The sequence below is a fragment of the Paramormyrops kingsleyae genome, chromosome 6 (genome assembly GCF_048594095.1).
Source record: "Paramormyrops kingsleyae isolate MSU_618 chromosome 6, PKINGS_0.4, whole genome shotgun sequence".
Lineage (NCBI taxonomy): Eukaryota > Metazoa > Chordata > Actinopteri > Osteoglossiformes > Mormyridae > Paramormyrops > Paramormyrops kingsleyae.
In genome coordinates, this window is record NC_132802.1 from 7,900,441 (window position 1) to 7,913,256 (window position 12,816).

Genomic DNA, 12,816 nt, shown 5'->3' on the forward strand with positions numbered 1-12,816 from the left:
GTCCAAAATGTAACATTGTGGAGGTGTTGTGTGAATCTGTTAATGTTTATGTGGTGTTACTTTCTTGTACCATCCATGTTTAATACAAAAAGGACATAGTATCTTCACTTTTGGTGGTTAGTAAAACAGCACATGGCATTTAAAAGTAGCAAAAACACATCAATTTCCCAATGGTGAAGGATGCTTTTGATACTGTCTGAGTCTGCTTTCAATCGATTCCCGTTAGGAGATGATGGATTGAAAGGAATAAGGTTGCTGTAGTTCTTCATCTCAGAATGCAGTGTAAAATTCTCATGTGTGTTAGCTGAAGAAGCCTGCCCTGCGAGGTGTTTTTTAAAAAAGCCTGTGTTTCTAAGGCGACCAAAGGATGTGGTCTAACAGCATTGTGGAGATCTATCTGTAAAAAAAAGGCATTCTTAAGAAACATCATTCGTCACATTGCAAGCAAACAACTGAATATGTATTTTGAGGCTGACGGCTGACTCTAACAAAACGGATGATGGATGTTTTTAAATAAAGCCACACAGACGTGCAATCATTTGAATGAGGGAAAATTCTTTTGTGAGGCAACATCAACTTGGATCTTCATGAAACGCTGGCTCTATGGAATGTTGGTTAATTTTTAAAAAAGAAATATCTTTTGGGACTGTACTGTAAAAAAAAAAATGTTGTCTGTGTATGTCATTGTGAAATGTTCCTAGGGTATATTTCTAAGGTCTACCAGAGAGACCTTTGAACATGATGAAAGGGCACTTATATATGCGTACCTTCTGATTTTATATTCAAGATCACTCACTATCGAAGTTGAGTTATAATAATTCACATAGTTTCTGATCTAGTGTGGTGGGATCTGGATATTTTAAAAAATATATTCATAGCTACATTAATATTAATGTAAAAACTTGCTCTCTGTGCCAGGAGCTGCTTCTATATATGTAATGTTATGTGTTCTTTCTGAAACTGCTATGTGCTGCAACAATATTCCTTCTCTAGCTGTTTTTGTGGGACTAGAAGCTCCAATGCCAGTGCGATTTCAGAATTTGATGCATTGTGGCTCTATGACAGACAATGGGGTCCGCAAGCAGCAATAAGGGCTTCTGGGAGGCCAACTTTGGTCAACTGGCTAGAGTAAGATTTTCAATTCAAGACAAGTCTGCACATAAATGCACACGCATTTACATGTATGCAAGAGTTTCATTACCTTGTAAACAGTCTGTAGGGTTTACAAACGACCCCAACACTTTCGATGTAGCTAATTTTAGGTTTAGTTGGCAACCCTGGGCCTTATGCCCTGTGAAGGTCTGGCCTACAGTCATTTGACTGTACAGCTGTTGCACACTTCATGGTTTTTGGTTTTGATGTGGTAGACAGGCATGGATTGACCATCTAGCACACAGGGCATTTTCCTGATGGGTCGATGGGTTTGTGGGTCTGCAAAGCTGTAGAGCGGGGGGGGGGCACAGTAGTCCATACAGCCCAGGTTGTAAATATAGTAAAAGCTGCATATTATGTTTCGGTTTTTGCAGCAAACATTGTCATTGATTCTTATTCCCATATCAAATTAACAAGAATCGGTTCAGAACCTGGATGGCTTTTGCATTCTTCGTTTGACACACACTAATGTTGGCCTAGTGCCGAAACATTTATGCCACACTCATGGTGGATTATTAACAAACGTAAAAGCCAGATGCAGACCTGATTATTGTTAATTTCATTGTGTTTGTATTGTCACTGAATCAATGGAGTATATTTATCTGATACAGTAGAGCATGATGTTTGAAACGATTTCCACTGGACTTTCTTATTAGTGTCCTGGTGTATCTCATCCACAATAATTTGATCTATTAGTGTTGTTAAATAACTATAATAGTCAAGTAAATTATTCAACCATTTTAAAGCTCATGCCTCATTCTGATACAATCAACAAATTTTCTTTGACTTCTGTCAGTATCAGTCCCTGTCTTGTCCTGTTCAATTCATTGTTTCCTTTTTTGGCCAGTAGGTGTCGCTGGCCATCCCGTTAATTTCTGTGTTTGGTAATTGTCACAGTCCCTAGTGTGTTCCCTTGCTCCCTGGGATTGAATTGGCTGATCGTGCGGCTGAGAACTGTGTTCCCCTACCATCGTGGGTATGTGAGTTTGCTTTATTAGACATTTTTGTCCTTGCTGTTTAAATCACTCATAGAGGGATTTGTGAGAAATGTACTTATTCTGAACTCCATTTTTGCTTTACAAATGTTGCAATATTTATCGCAAAGAAAAAAATCGCATTGTGGTATTTGAAATTTTCCAATATCATGCAGCCCTAGCGTGAACGAATGCGACCATGGCAAAAACAGCAAGCTAGCAATAAGCTAAATAAACTTGGTCCTCACTAAGCATCCCCACAACAGGAAGTGATCAACAACAAAATATTTGCGAAGGAGGAAGTCTGATGCTGCCAAGCAGAACAATCACAGTTGTTGTGGTCTGCATTGCCGCAGCATGTAGTTACATATCTGGGGAGGTAAACATCAGGTGAGGGTGTAGGACACACAGCTATGCTGTGCCCATGGCACTGATTCTGTGCAGAAATATTAATCAGCCTTTAAGGGAAGAGAAGGGGGAAGACTATCAGGAGCTCAGACACTATGGGGGGCCCAACTTTGTGTGAGTGTGGATAATGGTACCTTTGGTTTGGAGAATGGGGGGGAGGGCATGTGGCCCTGCTTGTAACAGTGGTATCATGGGTTGAAATGTAATTTATTTCCTAATTGTTAACAATATGTCACTTATAGCACCATGGCCTTATATTTAAAAATATTTTTTAAAGGGCTGCGATGGGTTAGCACCTCATCCTGGGTTATTCCCTTGCGCCTGAAGTTTCCAGGATCAGCTCCCCACCCCCCTGACCTTGCGCAGGACAAGCAGGTATGGAACATGAATGGATGGACGTTATAAAAGAATCTAGAGTGTTAGTTTCATGTCGGATTACCTACTGAAGGTTGTCGCTTCTGAGAGATAAATACAACTTTTAACTTGGAAACCACATTTATTTATTTTTTGCAACAAAATGAACATTACCTATTAAATTTATGTTTTGCATGCACTTTTAAATTATTGTCTTTTGAAATAATCATAAAAAATTGTACGCAGCCTCTGGAGAGTTACAAGGAGTTACCTCAGTATGTATGCATGCATAGGGATTAAACACTGTAACACTGACATTTTACTCTCTTTAGTCTTTCTTTAACAGAAAACCTGTGGTTATTTTATACATCCTTTGTTTGTAGACTGACTCTTAAAAAATTCCTAAAAAGTACAACACAATAAAATATAAAATACATGTATCCAGAAAGAACTGGATATTTGGGTCTTGAATTAACTTAAATTGTAATTAGTGTTTGTAAGTATGGTAATCTTGTATAATATGCTACACACACACATAAATGAAAAACAATCAGAAACAGGAGGGATTGAAATGCATACTGTAATTTATGCCTGCAATTTTAAATTAGTCTTCTAGAGGGCGATACAACACCTTGAATGTGATGAAGGATCAAAACCTGCCTTTGAAACCAGCATCTTTATAACCTGAATTTGAGAAAATGAAGAAGGTTGTTCCTGTTCCATTTCAGTAAAGGGTAGATTCCCCATGTCTTCTGCAAAGAGTAATAAGCAATTAGGTAGGAAACTTTATAGTCAGTATGAGAAATAATAATATATTTTTATTCACATTCATTTCCTCAACCAGCACTTATTTGTTAATTTGTTTGTTTTGTTGGTTATCTAGTAAGTTAGTCTAGTAAGTTCCTATGGTTAAAAGTTTTAGATAAGTCTGGACTTTAGGTATATTTAAATTAATTTGCTATTTATGAGTTGCATTTCATATCTACTGATGATATTAAATAAATTATATAATATCTGTTAAATTATCTCTATAATAATTATTTGCCAAAAGATCTTGGTTGTATTACACTGAATTTTTAATTGCTGGAGTTCTAGAATGTGCATTTCTCATTCCAGACAATAGGGGGTGCTCTGCCTCCATAGGTTTCACTTTGACTTGCGACACTGGATGCTGTTGCAAAATAGGACAGAGGAAGTTCTGTCCAAGGGACAAGTACGCAGATGGAAGATGACCTAATTCAGCCCAGAGTAGCAAGTACAGCATTGTTTTAAAACTTGTCTCCCTGCACCACAATAAGTAAGGAAACAACTTCCTGGGTGGGCCAATCATGTGAGCAGCATGTAAAACTAAATAAAATGAGGAACAAGGGAATTCGGGGGGGTCATATATGGTTAGCTACTGATTATACCTGACAAAATCCCGCACCAACAGAATCACTTTAATTTTAAAACATTGGTATTTTGCTGCCACTGTCATGTAATAAGTTTCTTATTAGCAAATAGGTTAACATTAATAATTAAGATGATCAGAAAATCAATATTGTTCTTGTATTATTTCCCAGTATGCCTGTTAATTAAATCAATTTAAAATGAACCACACCAGCTTATTAGAGAATTTAAATCCAAGGTCTGCTGGCGGTTAAAAAAAACCCATTTTGTTTTATAATAGTGCAATTAAATCCAGCCTAATCTGCCAAGTTTGTTTGTTCACAGTAAAACTGGCTCTGCGATTAATAAGGAAAAAATCATAAAGCCTGGTGACATCGCCAAGTTGAGCTGGACTTTACCCAGGTCCTCGTCCCAGAGGAGAAGAATTATAGCTATAGCCATTTCATGCCAAGACATGCATTTCAGTTGGTTTTTTAACTGTATATATTAAAGAGTCAGGTTAAGGTTATTAAGTATGCCAGAACGAATTGTATTTTTGCTCAAGTAAGCTTACTGGAAACATTCCATCAGACCTGCTTTATGCTTGGAAATGTAGTTATGAATTTTAAAGTAGACACATATTACAGAGGGCCATGGCTGTGATCTGAATTTTGAGCAATGTCAGGATTGGAATTTATGGTTTGGAAATGTTGGGGGGGGGGCTGGGGGTGGGATGAGGTGCCCTTGTAATGAAAAGGTGGGTTAAAAGGGGGTCTTTGCAGTGCAGACCCAAGCGGAGAGACCGTGTCAGTGAGTGTTTGAGGTGATGCTGTGTGTGTGGTGTGTCATATGAGCACCACATACTGCCTGGAAATGTACTGACTGTTTTAGCTTTGCTGTGTAAAAAAAAGAAACGCTTCTCCCACTTTGCCTCTAAGTATATTTCTTTTGTAACGACCAAACGCAGAATGTTAGAGACGCTGTGTGGCCTACATAGAGCCGCAGTTCCCATCCAGCAGAACGTTCTGTTGTGATATTATTAATCTAACACAAACCATGCTAACAGATGGCTGGTACTGAAATAAATTCCGGAATGACAAACGGTGACCCTAATTGAATACTGCTAAAACACTTCTGACACACATGCATCTTAGCAAGTTGTTAAGATTAATTAGAGGATAATAAAATCTGTATGTAAGCACTTTTTTTTCTGCAAGTGAGGTAGCGAGTCAGGCAGGAAGCGAGAGCAGATGTGATTATAAAGTTACTGTGGTTGAAAATGCGAAATTGCTGGCGACTTTCAGCAGGACTTGGGCCTTGTGCTGTGCTCCAATTCGCACAACCGTTCTGTCCGGCCTGGGAACGGGGCTGAAAATTCATGGCACACGGTCCCGGTGTTACTGCCAGCGAAATGCACAGCAGTGCAGGTAGACGACCGAGACTAAATTTGACTTAGGGACTGACAATGCAAAAATCCATTTCATGTAGCTCCTTTGTTGAATAATAACAGGTGAAATGATAAAAAATGCTGCTGCAAAAGAATCATTCTGTCTTTGTCACATTACAGGGAATCCAATGTGAACATCTGTTAGCTCTAATGGGAGCTAACAACAACATTATATCTAATATATCTATGAAATTGAATCCATGGTGTTTTGTGCAAATAAACTGAATATTAAGAAATTGTATGCTACTTATATCTATAGCTTGATGGAGTCCCTTTTATACCGACCATCTGAGTTGTTAAGGGAATCTTTCTTCGGTCATCCCTTTCCCACCTTGCATTTTTTGCATTAGTGTCTGACAGAGCCTACTAAGGCCTCACCCTAACCCCTAATGGCTCAAAAAAAAAAAAAACTTGTAGAGGATGGATGTTACGAGGAGAAATCCCCATCCCCAAGCTCCCGATGGATTCTAATCCATCAAGATGCTCCGGCTGCCCGACAGAAGCACATGTTTGCATTTTTCCTGCTTAATAGTGCAAATGTGAAACTTGAAGAACAAAAAAACATTGTACTCATCTCCCTGTAAACTAAATGCTACTTTTAAAAGTGGGAACAGCTATCCTGGGGCTATATAAAGACCAAGCATCTTAGGGGCCTAACCCCTATACTGTCCACCTGAGTGAATGCGGCTATGGGCGAGAAGTTCCAATACGGCCAGAAATGATTGAATAGGCTAGAATGTAAACATTAGCATGTTCAACTCTAATATACAAAGTGGCAGATTAAAATGGCTCTCAATACTCCAGCAACCCAGGAAACAGCTGCTAGGCCTCTAGGGAACCTCGCTCACAGGTTAGCGTTTCACCGCCACGTGGCATTATGAGCATAACATTCCGTTAATGTCTTCTGTACTATCTGTATTGGGAGGCCTGTGATTTCTGAAAATTGTGCCTGGAGAATTCTGGCGCTTTTTTTGTTTGTTTGTTTGTTTATTCATTTATTCATGGCCTTATTTATTAAGGATTTTAAACAACAAACAAGAAGCATTGCCTTAAGGTATCTATTGGTTTCCATCTAACGGCACACCATGGTGACATGCCTTGTGAGGGATATTCTCTAGCCTAAACAGAATTGTCTGAAAACACAGAAAATTGGACAGATATATATTATGGGGAAAAGTAGTTTTTAACTAAGGCTAAGTGAACCAATGCGGATAGGGGGGGGGGCACATACTCCCAATATTTAATTTGGCTTCCGCCCCAAATATCAAACTCTCTCCTATGCTATTTGCTGTAACATCCAAAGAATGTTCCAGCACTCAGAAGAAAGACAGAGCTTGGTGACTTTGTTTAAAATGTAATCATTGTGTTTGGTTAAAAAAAAACAATTGTTTCTCTTCTGGTGACTAATGTTCGCACAATCACTGTAAATTGAATGAATATATGGAATACATGTAACATATTGTGTTACTAGGGCTATTGATCTCTATTCTGCCTTCATCCATCAGGCCTTAGATAATGCTCTCAATGCTGTCAGTGCAAGTGCACCATCACATACCAGCTAAATGATTAGAGCTAATCACTGCATACGTCCTAAAGTTGAGTTTTATGCAGGTTTTGGGAGGGCTGGTGGCTGTTTTTAGACTGTTCCTACTCTATTAATTAAACCTAACCAGGTTGTATAAAAATACCCCACAAGCTATTTTGAGCTTGTGTCAGCTGTTTGTTGCAATGCATGTCCACTCTGCTCCACCCATTTCCCACTTCATAATGTCCCATTGGGCCAGGTGTGATTGTCCTCAGCTCCAAAGAATTCACAGAGCTACTGTATGCCAGAACACTCCCGAATGCACAGTGCCTGAAAACTACCTATTGGGCATATTTTATTATTCTGTTTATCTGCTGAAATTAAAGTGTTCTATTTCAAAATAAGATATATAGTACAAAAACAGTACAGTGCAGGATGTGTAAACTAGGTGTGATTATGAGAAACTAACTTACTATTTCACTGTGCAACCTGGTGCTGACCTTTAGGAAAACTGAAAATTAGAGTCACCGCGAGTTTTTTGCATGGCGAGAGTTGGAGTTACTTTTTGTGGGCAGCACTATTACCAGTTCAGACAAGTGAGTCATGACGTGCCAAGTTGAGTAGAGTCACTTTGGTGTCATAACTTTGAGTCATTACATCTGACAGTTCCACAGTGCTTATCAAAACCAGTTGTGCTGCCACTGTAACAGAATTTGTATTAAAAATGTAATTACTCCACAGATTATGCAACTGTCTTCACCTCAGTTTGTGGAAACCCTCCCCGCTAACTTGTTAAAAGCCGTCAGTTTCGTTACTGCGTATAATAAGGGTTTTTCAGGCAATAACAATAAAAACACACTATTACAGACAGCTGTATTGTTTTGAAAATGTCTCTCAACTGTCTCATTGCATTAGTCTTTGATTATATTTCGGCCCCGTTTGAAAACTGTGGCACCAGCTTGTTGTTAAATTAATGATTGACATTGACAGAGCTGGTTGGGTTGGGCTTACAGTATCCAAGCACTGGCAAAAAGTGTATGGAAAATGGAAGAATGGAATGGAGGTATACATTTGAGTGTGCCTGTGTATATCATCCATGTGTGCTATATATTAGTGTTAATTAAATAATGTGTTTTGTACCCAGATCACCATATATTCCTTTCAATATTAGTCTAAATACTAGAACTCGTGGCCATAAGTGGAAATTAGCGGGAGAACATTTTAAAACAAATTTGAGGAAGCACTTCTTTACACAGCGTGTAGTTAGAGTATGGAATAGTCTTCCTGTTAGTGTAGTGGAAGCTAAAACCCTGGGTTCCTTTAAATCAGAGCTAGATAAGATTTTAACAACTCTGAGCTATTAGTTAAGTTCTCCCCAAACGAGCTTGATGGGCCGAATGGCCTCCTCTCGTTTATAAATTTCCTATGTTCTTATGTTCTTAACCACTTGCCCTGTGATATACTGTATCCTGGGTATGACATTAAACTGCATCCGGCCCTGCAAGCAGTCGTCCAACTTGCAAGAAAACAAATTTTTTGGGGGTTGGTGGCGGGATTGGCACTCCAGCCACCGTAAAACAACTGCTCAGTACAAACAAGCATTATACTGTACGCTTCTGCTCTCCGCGGGAGTAGCTCTGCTGTAGCCACCCGCAGGAGGGCTGCAGGCACCATGAAGGGGATGGTGGAAAGCCTTTGGAAGCCTCATCCCTGGATGAGCCGAAACCATCAGAGAGCTAATAGGGTCAGGCCTGTTGGGGATCGGGGCTGGTGTGGTGCTGAGGCGTCGCCTGCTGTATGGCGGCACTTGGGTCCCAGTTTGAGGCGGCCCATCCAGGCAGGTGCACGGAACATCTTGGTTCTCCGGCAAGATGACCATCTTCCTCTGCTGTCGGGGGAGCTTCATAAACGTGTTTCGGTGGCAGCACTCTCTGAAGTACGCAGACCAGGGAGTGGTCAGACCACTGTAGGTGGGTATACCTACTTTTGGTCTGGTCAGTCTGATGGCTGCCATACTCAGAGAGCTGCTGTTGATGTAGCGGATCGGCTCCTTCCGATGGTGTCTGACGTGACGTCCTTTCAACGAGCGTATTATGAGACTCAGGCTAAGGCACTCCTTGGGTGTCTTGTCTGTTGTCTCAGTGTATGCTCTGACCGCGGTGAGGGATGTCTCGTTGAGGGAGACATTTTACTTGCAACTTTGCTCAGTGGTTGAAGGGAGCCCACGAGGTGACATTCCTCTGGTCATGGGTGACTTCAATGCGACCACTTGCACTGACAGGGCTGGCTATGAGGATTGTGATGGTCCCCATGGGTCTGGAGGCCGAGATGAAAGCAGCTCCATGTTCCCGTGACTTAGGAAAGGTCAGGGGCTGCGGGTCACTGGATCCTGGTTCCAATGCCCTGAGCCGCATCACTGGACTTGGTGCTCCAATACTGGTAGTGCGGCAAAGGAGATCGATCACATACTCGTGGGCAGACACTGGAGACTCCTGACACACCATCTGTAGTCTAGTGACCCACGTCTTGCTTACAGAGGAATCGAAGCATTACGCACATCTGAATCTGTTCCTCGGAGACTTGCAGTCAGGGCGAGTGATGGAACGGTCCTTACAGATGACACTACAGTTGTGACCCGCTGGGCTGGCTACTTTGAGCAGTTGTTTAAAGCTGACCCTCCAGCTAGGATGTTGAACATCTCTGGGTCCACAGTTCTCGAAGTTGACCCTCCAATCAGCTGTGAATGACCAAATCTCATTGAGATTGCATGGGTGGTGAATCAGCTGAGGGTAGGGAAGGCTACAGGGATCTGTGATATCTGGGGTGAACTTCTCCAGGCTGATGGTAAGGCTGTCCTCCTGGCATCTTTCCTTCCATTTGGGAGTCAGGCATCATCCCAACTGACTGGAAAACGGGATTTGTAATCCCTATCTGGAAAGGGAAGGGTGATCGCCTGGATTGAGGCAACTACAGGGGGATAAAACTATTTTCAGTGCCGGGTAAGGTCCTTACTAGGGTCATCCTTAACATGATCCATGATCATTTGCTTGTCTGTCAGCGACTGAAGCAGTCTGGTTTTATACCTAAGAAGTTTACCATCGACTGTATCCTTGCACTGAGGGTTCTCATCGAATGCAAGCATGAATATCGGCAGAGGTTCTTTGCCACCTTTGTCGATTTGTAGCCAGTTAAGGACAGAGCAAGCTTCCTCGGCAGGAGATGCTCCGGCCCACGTGGTTCCTGTACTGGCGGTTCCTGCGCTGGCCCCCGTAGTGCCTCTCCCGGTTCCTGATCCCCCGGACTCCCATCCTCGAGGAGGTCCCTGATTCCCTGGTACCTGCTTCTGCCCTAATGAACCCCTCCAGTGGGTCGCCCCAGCCACCACCCGAGCATGGTAGATCCTGGCTTGGTCCCCATCTCTTAGTGTCCCAGAGGGGGGACCTGCCCGCCCAGCCTTCTGGCTCGCCTTCGGTCCCCCTGGCTTTGGCTTGGCGGTCACCTGCAGTCTCCCTGGCTCCTGCTCGGTGGTCGCCTATGGTTCCCCCTGCAGTACCTTGTCCGGCGGCTGCAGTCCTGCTACCGATGCCTCGTCGGTCGCCTGTGGGTCCCCCTGCTCCAACTCGTTGGTCACCTGTACCTTCGCCAGCTGTGGCTGCGTCTTCGCCTGCCGTGGCTTCTGCCTTCACCTCCCTCCTTGCCTCCTCCAGCAGTCCTTCCACCTTCCTCCTCGCCCCTTTCGGCATCCCCTCTGGGTCCTGGCTCGCGGTTGCCGAGGGTCCCTCCTGCTCTGGCCTCGCGGTTGCCTGTGGCCCCTGCGGCTCCCTCCTCCCTACCTTGTGTGGAATCCCAATGTCATCAGCTGTTTCAAGTTGTTTCCCGTCCTTAGTCCTGTATATTTAAGTCCGCGTTGAAGTCTGTTTCCCCAGTCCGGTCATTGGCGTTATGTGCATGTCTCCTGATCATGCCTTCCCTGTTATTAAACCCAATATTCTCCCGACTCCTTGGCTCCTGCTCCTCTGTCTCCACTGTGTGCCCCATGCAAACGTAACAGTAGTTGGATGTCTGAATAGCTAGCAGCAAATACTTTGTGAAATAGTTTAGGGATTTGTAGCCAGGTAATTTAAAATATGACCCAGAACATGTCCGCTTCAACCTTTTCTGGGTAAAAACATTTCCTGCATTGCATAGGAATTCTTTTTATAATCCAGCTATGTGTTTACCATGCTTCAAGCTGATGGATATTTGTTTATGATGAATTGTACATATTCCAAGTGCATTTCAGCAGGCAAACATGAAATTCAGCACCTCCATGGGCACATGGTTACTGACAGAATCCCTGGAAGAGAGTGGACTGGGAAGATAACCACGCTCTCTATCCCAGCAGCCTGCAAGCACAGGACAGATTACAGAAGGAACTCCAGTTAGTCCTGTGTCTAAACTCAGGAGGTGATATTTTCCTACCCTAAAATACCCCTGCTGAAATACAGACAACACTGGGGCAGCAATTTTCTAAAAACCATGGAAAAGTGACTATTTACAAGAAATGTCATACCCAAAAACATGATACAAGTATACAAAAGTACATCCCTGCTAAAACATATCAGAATACAGCATAATATTCAGAGATACGAGATACAGTTTTTAAAAGGCAGTTAAGAGGACACAAACATGGTTTATATAGTTCTTCATTTTTCAAGAAAACATGATATAAACAAAATTATATATAAACACGCCCATATTTTTCTTTTAAGGTCAGACGCATTTAACACGCAGATCTGATAAGCGTCTGCAAGAAGGGGAAACTGAGACATTACTTTTATTTTGGCGGTCATCTGGAAACAAACGTAGGCAGGCTGCTCTTATCTAACAGAAGTAAACAACATACGAGCAGTTGTCATGACAAAACAATAAAGGCTAACCCTTTTTTTCTAAATACCATCTGTTGCTGTTTTTTTTCAATGAAGGCACTTTAGCTATAATTAGTGTCTTGAAATTTAAATAAAAGCTTAGAAATAAAGTTTTGACCTTTCAGCAAGGTTTTTTAGTAATATGTGAATTTAGATACTTTTAATATTTTAAAATCTTTAAATATTATATAGGTATACGTATTTATTTGCGCCCATAGATTCTGGGATAGAGTCCAGGCCCTTGCAACCCCACATAAGACACATAGGTACAGAAAAGAGATGAATGGATGTATTGGTTAAGAAAATGCATTTATTTTTACATTATGGTAATGCTTTATATTAACTGCACCTTCATAATGCATTCATAGAACGTTTATAAGCCGCATCTAAGTATACATAACATCCTAACATACCATACCAGTTTTAATATACATTAATAATAAACATTACGAGATAATAATATTTTTATCACATAATGTTTGTTATTAATGTATATTAAAGCTATTAAGGTATGTTAAGATGTTAAGGTATACTTACATGCTGCTTATGAATGATCTACGAATGCATTATAACAAGGTGGAGTTAATGCAAAGCGTTACCCGTTGTAAGATAAACATTGAGTAAGTTTTTTAACTCTTTTTGAGGTAATGCTGAATCTGAATGTTCACAACGGGCATATCT